The sequence below is a fragment of the Chinchilla lanigera genome, unplaced genomic scaffold (genome assembly GCF_000276665.1).
Source record: "Chinchilla lanigera isolate Chin_1 unplaced genomic scaffold, ChiLan1.0 scaffold00054, whole genome shotgun sequence".
Classification (NCBI taxonomy): domain Eukaryota; kingdom Metazoa; phylum Chordata; class Mammalia; order Rodentia; family Chinchillidae; genus Chinchilla; species Chinchilla lanigera.
This window is the reverse complement of record NW_004955455.1, coordinates 10,223,037-10,234,641: the sequence shown is the minus strand read 5'-3', so window position 1 is coordinate 10,234,641 and position 11,605 is coordinate 10,223,037.

Genomic DNA, 11,605 nt, shown 5'->3' with positions numbered 1-11,605 from the left:
TTTTCAGTGCGGAGAAGGAAGCCTCCTGGCCCAAAAGTGGAGTCAGCCTCTGCAAGCATTATTACTGTCATGGGGTGGGGGTGCGGGGGACAGGTTGCCGGAAAGGGCCTTTAATAAGGACTTGACCTGTCTCCGAAGGCATCAATAGGGAAACCAATGTCATTAAAAGGCGAAAGATTTATACAGTCTGAAGAGAAACCAGAGTGTAACCAATGTCTTTAGTAACAAGAGCCATCAAACTTACTGTTTACCTATTTGCTAAGTACTTATTGCTAAGTATTGTCACATTATTCCCATTTAATATTCAATGCTAATATTACTCACATTGTACATTCCAAGAAACCCAAGAAATTTAGAGAAGCAGTAAGACTTTCACGCATCGTATAGGAGATGGATGAGAAATTGGCAGGCAAGTCTGGATGTCTCCAGAAACCACATCCACTAGGAAGAGCCATATGGATAACTTTTTAAATTTTCCAGTAATCACATTAAAGTAAAAAGCAAGAGGTGAAATTAGCTTTGACAATACATTTAACTTGATCCAATATGTCTAAAGTATTGTCATTTCTACAAAGAGTTGTTAATAAGATCATTTACCTTCTTTTGGACTAAGTGCATTTTAATTTAGACCACCCACTTTGTGGTCTTGCTGGAGATTGAACCCCAGACCATGAATATGCTAAGCATGCCCTCTACCACTGAGCTACACACCAAGCCCATGGGCTACCACCTTATCACGTGCTAAATAATCGTATGTAGCTAGTGGTTACCACATTTTTCAGCACAACGACAGAGCACAAAGGTCAGACAGATTTCACCTTCCCTTTTAATCGCTTTCCTCAACTCCAGACTGAGTAATTACAACTGTTTCAATGAAGAAGACTATGCCTTAGTGCAGTGCTTCTCAACATTTTTGGTCACAAGATTTCTTTATAAACGTAAACATTATTGAAAACTTTTGTTCATGTGGGGGTCTAACTGTATTTATCCTATTAGGAATAAAAATTGAGAAATAATTTTTGCATTTTAAATTGAGATATAATTTTCACAGTAAAACCCACCCACTTTCAGTGTATAGTTCTACGTGAGTTTTGACAAATGCATACAGTCATGTAACCAATACCACAATCGAGACATCAGATCATCCCGGTCGAAGTGCTTGGTCTTTCCAGGCTTCGCAAGATGGGTTCCAGACCACCTTGCTGTGAATGACAGAACTCACACAGTAATGTGGCTTCACAGAGAGCTTGGGAAGCACAGAAGCATGGAACACACTCACTTTGGAAATGCCCCTGACAGAGGCAGCCTCTACTATGTTTCTAATGACAAACTTCTTAATAGCCTTATCCTTGAGCAAATAGGCTGCATATGGCCTCAACCCTCTTTGGCACAACCATTGTTCCTTCTTTTTTTTGTAGGCACCAAGATAAAACATCCTGTTGCCTGGCATGGTGGCACATGCCTTGTAATCCTAGCACTCAAGAGGCTGAAGCAGGGGGATGGTAGGGAGTTCAAGGCCAGCCTGGGCTGCATAGTGAGTTCAAGTCCAGCCTGAACTGCATAGCAAGACCTTGTCTCAAAAAAAAAAAATGCATTTAGAGGCACAATTTAAGAGCCTCGGCCTCTTTCCAGCTACATTCTATGACCTACAGCACCCCTCAGAACACCCCAGGTTCTTCTGGATTACAGATGCATGGCCCAAGTTCTCCACAACGGAGAATATTTTAGAACACAGGAATCTGGAAGTATACATTCTGTGCAACTTTGAAGCCATGAGCTTATCACATGTGCAGCTACTGGAAACCTCTAGCATCACTCAGGAATGAGTGAGAGTGAGAAAGATAAACTTTTAGGATTACTATAAAACAGTTTTAATAACCAAGGCGCAGGTCTTGGGAATCCCCTGGGGAGCCTGCAGTCTGCACTTTGAGAACGATTGCTTTAGCCTGCTGGGTGGGTACCCAGCCATCCTAATGGCCACTCTCAGGGATCTACAATCCGGCTGATTTTAGATAATTGCATTTATAGAATACCCATAATCCGTCAATTCACAAATATTTTGAGCATATTACATACCTTATCTCATTTAATTCTTGCAATGACTAATAACAGTACTTCCAATTTGATGACATTTGATTACATTGATTAAATTGATGATAATTTGAAGATTCATTAACAGTTTCTTCTGTTGCCTGGTAACCGGTAGGCTATGGCTGTCAGTGGCTCATAAATATTCTTATAAATAAGGGTACACTACTAATTTACAATTATAACCCTGCTCCAAGGCTCCAGCTCTGACATCTACCAGACTGATGAAGGGTCTGTGGCACCTTGAGAGATAACAGGATCATCAGTCAGAGCCTTAGAGATCTTTCAGCTGCTGAGATTAGTCTACAGGTAAATGGTTTATTCAGGAGCATCAACTGCTCAGAATAAATATCTGAAGTGACATTTTTCCAATTGCCTCATCTCTCATGCCAAGGAGTAGATCCTTTGGTACCACAAGACAGCTGCTGCCTTCAGAAATCTATCTTATTTTAATAGTTAAATTACTATCTTGTTTATTTTTTGAAAAAATTTGATGCTGCCAGATTTGGTGGCACATGCCTGTAAGCGCAGCACTTGGAAGGCTGAGGCAGGAGGATTGCTGTAATCCAGGCTCGACACCAGCCTGGATTAGACAGTGAGTGCAAAGCTGGTCTGAACTATAAAGTGAGACCCTGTCTCAAAAAAAATTGTAAACTATTTGATGCTGGGGATTGAACTCAGGGCCTCACACATACTAAGCACATATTTTACCACTGAGCTTTACCCTCTGCCCTCGTCCTGTTTATTTTTTATTTTTATTTTATTCAGCACTAGGGGTCAAACTCTGGGCCTTGTGCATGCTAGGCAAGCACCCTACCACTGAGCTACATCTCCAACTCTACTTTTTAATTTAAAACTCATGTGTGGCTCAGAGATCTCCTCTAACTATAGAAAGAGGAGTCACCTGGACAGAAGAGCAAAGTCCACCTGGCAACACCCTGTCCGCTCCTAACTCTGGCCTCACTACCACCACCTCCACCTTTCCTGTCTGCACAGAAAGACTTGGGGAAGGATTGTTAGACGAAGCCATAAGAAAGATCTAGAAGCAAGTGGGACAGTTTTTTATATTTAAAAAGTTATTGTCTGTGAATGGAACGTTGAACTCCATCACCACAAAGGACAGCTTTTAGAGCTTGCATAATACCTGAAGCAAGAGACTTTTTTCTCTTGTTTGGGAGACTCTTGTTAGCACAGACTTGGGTTGCTCCACTCCTCAAATGCTACACTCACCCAGGTCTCTCCTAGGAAGCCCCTGGAGAGAAGTCTGGCCCAAATGAAGAGCCCTGGTAGGCAGCACTTGAGACTTAGGATACACAGCATTTGTCCACAGCTTTGGGTCGTAGTGTCTGTTCTAGAAAAACAAGATGCTACCACACACTAAAATACTTTTGTCTGCAGGCAGAGAGACTAACGGTAGGATGATTCAAATACTACAAGCATTTTTATTCATTGTTTCCGTATTTGGTTATTTTGGAGCCCAAAACATGACATACTATAACAAAAAACCTACTGGGTGGAAATCTATTCAGTTGTGCCTTGTACAGCACGTCAGAACTCACATTCTTCCGCTGTTTTGTTTTGGGCTTTGCTCACTGATCTGCTCACCACAGTCCTAATCCTATCAGTAACACAGTTTTGGAATTGACTCACGCTCTTCTCTAACCAAGTTTATGGGTTGACCTTAAGGCCAGAAGTGGATGAAATCTGGGTTAAGCATCAAGTCTTAGATTAATGAATGTTGAGTGGAACAGAGGATTTCATTGGTTAAAAAAAAATGACCACCTTCATTGTTCAAATGGGATGCTTGAAGGAGCAAGAGATAGTATTATTAATAATTATACTGGGGCAATAAATATGAACTGATACTGTCTCCAAATATGCGGTCATCCTAGTAATTGGGATAAAATAAAGAAGTCCTGGTTTCTAGGCTTAGACCCAAATTCCCAGATGCCTGACTGTAAGAATTTAGTCAATTCATCTTTTTATGGGGGGGGGCTGTTGAGAAAGGGTCTCACTGTATAGTTCAGCTCGGCCTTGAACTCACTGTGTAGCCTAGGCTGGCTTTGAACTCAACAGTGATCCTCCTGCCTCAGCCTCCTGAGTGAGTGCTGGGATTATGGGTGGGCACCACCATGCCTAGTTTCAGTTCAGCTTTTTCCCTGGGTGTGATGGTTAATTTTAAGTGTTGCTGTGGCTGGATTATGGTGCCCAGCTATTTGGTCAAATATTCGAGTATCTGAACAGGTGTTTTTGTATGTGTGAGAGATTAACATTTAAAGTCATAGACTTTGAGTAAAGTAAATTACCCTCTATAATGTGAGTGATCCTTATCCATTGAGTTGAAGGCTTGTGCTATAATTTAGATCTATAGTGGCCCCTCAAAGTTTCATCTGTGCAGAGGTGAGGTTCTCAAATCATGGGGCATTGTTCTCATAGGAGGATTAATTCATAGATTAGGTCATAGCCAGATGTGCTGTTAGGAAGAGGGGGCCCAGTGGGAGGAGTGGGCCATGGGGACACTTTTATTGGGTGAATCGCTCTCTCTGCTGTTGGTTGCACACCTGCCCTTCCCCCACGTTATTTCTCCCTTGGAGCCATCTTGCCATGGACTAACCCTTACGAAACTGTGAGTCAAAATAAACTTCCTCTTCTTTGGGTTGCAGGTAACAGGTCTTTTTCCCAGCAATGGGAAAGCTAAGTAATATACCCTGAACAAAAAGACTAAGCAACATGAAATCCTTCTAGCAGGGTGCCTTTGGACTTTAACTGCAATATTTTCTCTTTCCAGGATCATGGAGTATGTTTCCATTTATTTAAGTCTTTTTAAATATGTGTCTTGATTATTTTTTCTTATCAGTGCTGAGGATTGAACCCAGGACCTTGTACATGCCAGGCAAAGGCCCTACCACCTAGATGCATCCTTAACCCTACTGTTTGTTTTTGATACAAAGTCTTACTAAATTGCCTGATTGGCCTTGAATTTATAATCCTTGTGCATGGAATTATTTTGGCAATGTCTTTCTAGATTGTCCACTTTTAGTGAGGTTAGACATGTAATTGGATTTTGTGTGTTGATTTCGTAGCCCGCTGCTTTGCTGAATTAAATTATTAGTTCTAATGCGTGCGTGTGTGTGTGTGTGTGTGTGTGTGTGTGTGTGTGTGAGTTCTTTAGGGTTTTCTGCACATACCTCCTGAGAACAGAGGTACTTTTACTATTTCCTAATTTGGATGCCTTTTATTTCCTTTTCTTGTCTAATTGCTTTAGCTAGAACTTCCAGTATTATGTTAACTGGGTGTTATAAAAGTGGGTCTTCTCTCCCAGTTCCTGATCGTAAAGGACAGGCTTTCAGTCTTTCACCATTGTGTATAATGCTCTGTGGCATTGCTTTCAATAGTAAAAATTGGGGAGTGAGCTAAATATCTTGCAGAATTATGAGGTACATAGCAGTGTACTGTGTAGTTATGATAATAAGAAGTCAGCTCATGGTGCACTGTTATGTACTGTTTGTGTACTGTGAAGGAAGAATCTAAGCTGTATTATTAGGAGGAAACAGTAAAGAGCAAAACAGTAGGAAGAATGTTAACTTTTGTGGAAGACAGTACATAATGGAGTGTTTCTAATTTGTGTATACTCAAGAAACTGAGACTTTTGCCTACCTCGTGTAAAGGAACTGTGAGACAGAACAGGGAAGGACCTCCCTTTGTCCTCTGTGAATTTTGTACCATGTGCATCTATTATTTATTCAAAAGGTAATTTAAAATTTAAAACTTGAAAAATATGGAGGGAAAAAAACCAACCAAACCAACAAACCTAAAAACCGGGTGTGGTGGCACACACCTGTAATCCCAGCACTCAGGAGGTTGAGGCAGGAGGATCATTGAGAGTTCGAGACCAGCCCGGGCTACAATGTGAGCTCAAGGCCAACCTGAACTGCATAGAGAGACCCTGTCTAAAAAGGACAAAAAAAAATAGGGAGAAATACATCATCAAAATTAACATTTCTTTCTAGTCAAAAATACTCATTAGAAAGTTATACAGAGTGAAGGAAGAAAGTCATCTGAGAGAACAAATCCAATTTCAAATCTGTAAAAAGATACTGATGGATGAGAGTTCCTGCCTAGAAAAATGACCTGGTGTATGCAGCCCCCATGTGGAAGCACACCATATCTCCCAGTGATGAGATTAGCAGTTTTTCTTCTCTTCTGAATGCTTTCCATATTATTTGAGTTTCTATAATCATCATGCATTTTTTATAATTAGAAAAGTTATTTCAAAGAAAAGACTATGTTTATTTTTCTTTGTGCAGTAGTTGTGCATTGTTGCAAGCCCTGTAGCAAATTCTTTTTCTGATCGATCTCCAGTTGACGGAGGAATATTAAAACCCAGCTTTTAAGCTTTCTTGCCTCAGATCCTCACAAACACAAAATCACACTTAAGTCTTCCCAGGTAGCTCTTTAAGGAATGGTATAATAACTCTTTTATAAAAATAGTAAACATGAAGTGGAGTCGCCTTTACTTAATTTACGTGATAAGTTTGTACTTCACCTACATTCATTTTCTTAAATCAGCAAGTCCATGCAAGCTTCCAGGAACGTGGATATAATGGATTGTTCGTGTTTCCTTCTATTTGATGCTAATTTGTGTTGTCATATGGTGACTATTTTTTTCTTTCCCCCAGATTTTGTTTTGTTTTGTTTTCCAGTACCAGGAACCGAACTCACGACCTTGTGCTTGCCAGGCAGGCGCTGTGCTGCTGAGCTAAATCCCCAGCCCCTTTCCCCCAGATTAAATGACATTCAAAGTTCTTTTTTTCCATTCAGAGTTCTGTAAGTCTTATTTAGCACATTGCTTTCTAGAGCGTTTGATCTTAAAGAACCACATGGTTGAATAAGCCACATTTGTTTCCTTTTCTAATTCTGAAGACCCTTAACTGAGAAAGCCATAAGAGGCCAGTCCTTTACTGGATAAGTAAAGGAAAGATAAGGCAAACAGAGTTCCAGGGAGGTTCAGTAAGAGCAGAAATGAACCAGTCACCCCACTTCCTGGAAGAGGCTTTGGGTTCTTTCTCTATGGTCTCTTCTGAGAGTTCTGACATGTAGAGCAGCATGTAAGAGAAGCTGAGTGTGGTAGCACTGTGCTTTGGTGGTGGTTTGTCCCCCAGAGATTCGTGTACTAGAAATGTGGTCCCCAGCGTGGCAATGGAAATACTGGAAACTTTAGGAAGTGGGGCCTGCTGTGAGGTGGTGAGATCCCCAGGAGCATCATCCTCAGAAGTGATTAATCTGGTCTTAAGGAGTGAATTGATTCTCACAGGAGCAGGTTGTCAAAAAAAGAGTGACTCTTGGCTGCTGAGTCTCTCTCGCTTCCTATATCACCTTGTGATCTCTTCTGCAGGTGACAGACTGGAGTGTAGTTTTACACAACAATGCACATTCTTAAAGAAACAAAAACTAGAGCTGGGTGTGGTAGCTCACACCTGTAATCCCACCTGTCGGGAGGCTGAGGCAGGAGGATCATTGCAAGTTTGAGACCAGCCTGGGCTACAAAGTGAGCTCAAGGCCAACCTGAACTATATAGCAAGACCCTGTCTCAAAAAGACAAAAAAAAAAAAAAAAAAGAAAAGAAAAGAAAAGAAAAGAAAAATAGGACAACTATATGATTCAGCAGTCCCTCTTCTGGGATATATCCAGTGTAGATGAAATCACCACCTTATAAAGGCATCTACACTCCCGTGTTCACTGCAGTATTAATTACAATAGCCAAGAGATGGAGGCAACCTAAATGCCCATCAACAGATGAATAGATGAGAAACTTGTATATATACATGTAATTGAATATTAATCAGCTTTTTTTTTTTTAAAGAAAAGAAAGGTCCTGCCATTTGCCACAGCATGGATAGTTCGGGAAATACAGAGAGAAAAATATTGCATGATCTCACTTACATGTGGAATTTGAGAAAGACCTTAATTACAGAGAGACGTAGCACAAAAGAGCAGTTACCACGTATGGCTGTGGCAGGAAAGAGAAAATGGGGAGATGCAAATCAAAGGATACAATACAAAAGAGAAGCTGTGTAAAATAAACAAATCCAGAGGTCTAACGTACAACATGAGGTTTAAAGTTAATCAAATTATATTATATTAGGGATTTTTGTTAAATAAGTTTTAACTGATCTTGATACACACTCAAAGTCATTATTTAGCTGGGCATGGTGGCACACACCTGTAATCCCAGGACTTGAGACTCTGAGGCAAGAGGATCATAATTTTAAGTCCCATCTGGGATTCAGAGGGCTAGGATGTAACTCAGTGGTAGAGCTCTTATGTAGCATATGCAAGGTCCTCAGAACTATGAAAACAAACCAAACAAAACTAAATAAAAAATAAAAATGGGTGGGGATGTGGCTCAGTGACACTGTCCCTGACTTCAGGCCCTAGTACTGAGAATAGAATGTGTCAGCTGGCTTCACTATCACGAACAGTTTACTGTCTGTGTGCATTCCAGCTGGACATGGCGGGGCATCCCTGCAATCCTAGTGCTCTGGGAAGTTGGAGCAGGAGGATTATATGTTCCAGCCCAGCCTGAAAAATTTAGCAACTTTTTGAAACCTTGTCTCAAAATGTAAAAATAAAAATAAAAAGACAATCCACCAAGAAGACATAACAATCGTAAACATACATGCACTGAACAACAGAGCCTGAGAAAATAGCAGTAGGAAAAAAGGACAGAATTGAAGAGGGAAATAGATAATTCAAGAGTAGTCATTGGCGACTTGAATATATTACTTTCTATAGTGGATAAAACAACTAGATAGAAAATTAGCAGGGAAATAGAAAACACAAACAATACTATAAGCCAACTATTTCTAATAGACAACAGCAGAATAATTTTCTTCTTGAGTGGTCTCCAGTACAGACCATCTGTTTGTCTATAAAACATCTCAATATATTTAAAAGAATTGAAATCATATAAACTATGCTCACTGACCACTTTGGAATGAAATTAGAAATCAATAGCAGATGGACACTTAGGATATTCACAAATATGTAGAAATTAACACATTTATAAATAACCAATGAGTAACAGAAAAATTAACAAGGAGAAGTAGAAAATACTTTGAGTTAAAATGAAAACACAAGTTATGAGTCACAATATCATGGCTAGAAGTCCACCGTTTGTTTGAGGAAGGCACCTCAGACACCTTAAAATGCTTCTGTTTGATAGATATTTCCTTAGGTCTGGGCAGGTTTACTGGTTGCTGATTTGTCTCCCCCTTTCACTTATTTTGAAGCCTTCTAGGAAAACATTATCTGACAGATCAGGGATTTATTTTGAGCATTTTGGAGTTTGTCTTTTAAACTAAGGTCATGGTTGACCTCTTTGGCCTCTTTAGGGTCATTGGTTATACATCCTGTATTTCATGGAGAAGCTGGATATGCTACCAAGGAACTCTTTTATATTGTACACCTCTACATTCTTTCAACAATGGCTTAACTTCCTAACCAGGGCTCTCCTTTCTGCTGGCGTCTGCGACAAAATCAAGAGGCAATTAACAGCTCACAGCACAGGGCTTGAGACCTGGGAATGAATCCAGATGGAGGAATCATCCATCAGTGTGTCTAACAACAAAGATTTATTTTCCCCTTTTGGTTTTTTATCTGATTTAAGTTCTGAGGGGAATAAAAAGATATACCTCTTTATAAACTTAAATCATAGACTTTCTTTTTAAAAAAATTAAGTGCCATTTTCCTAACTAGTAGAATATCATCCTGATTTTAAAAATAGGACTTAGGACCCAGTTGGTTGGAGAACTGTTTGTACATAGCAAATGCTTTTTATTTTCCCTGTTTCAGGCTAAGAGGCAGCTTGTCAGTGTCTATGTCAGCCTCTATTTAAAAATACTCAGTGTTGTTTTAAAAATCTGAGGGGGGAACTCATGATGCATTGCTCTGGTGTGAAATAAAACCCATCTGGCTTTTGGCATACCCCCATTTCCCAGACAGATTGGTACTATGGTTGGCTGGAGGTGATACAGCCTTTATGACATTTGTATCTGCCCAAGGATGTCTCAAAGATCAGAGGTACAAACAAACATGCCCATATTGTTCTTGGCTGATGATCTCATCCAGCTATATCTTTACAGCAGGGTTCTCAGCATGGTCCCAATTCCCAGCACCACCTGGGAACTTGTTAGCGATGAAATTCTCAAGGCCTCAAACCAGTTGGGATGCATGAGGAACTCTGAGATGATCTGGATTAACAGACGCTCTCCAGAATGTACTCCAAAGTGACAACCACTGCTTTAAAAAAAATGTCAATACTTCTAAGAAAAAAGGAACAGATTAAGGCTATTAATTAATTTTCTAAGGTTTTTTGTTCAGTGTCTATGGGACACTATAAGAACTGTGCCCCAGTTTTCAGGTGATGCCCCTTTGAAAGCTTCCAGAGATGAGGCAGGAAATATAAGTGAATAGTTGCAGCCTGGACAGTGCAGGGCAACCCAGTGTGGGGCCTTGCCTGATTTTGTCCGGAGAGAAACGCAGGCCCAGTGGAGGGATGCTGCCTCCCTTTGCCCAAGGAGCTGATAATCCTCTCATGTGAAATCTCTTAGTTAAATGTTGGAAATGAATTGTAAAAATCATTAAGTTTAAAAGTGGATTGTTTGTCTATAATTAGCTAATTCACCACTTAAAGTGTACAATTTAATGTATATTTCAATGTTCACAGAATTGTACAATGGTTACATCTAATTTTAGAATGGTTTTGGTCCCCTCTAAAAGAAATCCTACATCCTCATCCCTACTCTAACCAACCACTGTCCTACTTTATGTCTCTAAGGGTTTGCTGATTCTGGACAATTGCATGTAAATAAAATGGTATAAGGTGTCTTCTCTGTCTGGATTGTTTCCCTTCATACAGTGTTTTCAAGTTTTATCCATGTTTTAGCATGAACCAGCACTTTATATCTTTTATGGCCACAATGATATTCCGTTGTAATATTCCGTTGTATGGATATACCACAATTTGTTTATGCATTCTATCAGTTGATGACGTTTTATTTATTTCTAATATTTGGCTATTATGAATAGTGATACTGTGCATACTCTGTACAGCTTTATGTGTGTGTTGTACTAGGGATTGAACCCAGGGCTTTCACACTGAGCTACATCCTCAGCCTCTTTTAGTTTTTATTTTGAAACAGGGTCTCCCTAAATTGCTGCAAGGTGGCCTGAAACTTGCAATTCTCCTGCTCAGCTTTCCAAATAGCTGGGATTACAGGCCTTTCGTCACTGTGCCTGGGTAATCATCAGGGCTTTGATTTGACTGACTGGAAGTTAAGCGTCTTTTCATGCACTTATTGGCCACTGATAGATCTTACCTGGTGAAATGACTATTGAGCTCATTTGCCCATTTTTATTTTTTTTTATTTTTTATTTTTTAATTTTATTTTTTTTTTATTTTAAGGATAAAAGGAGGGAAACATTAACAGACATACAACATTTTACAACATATCAC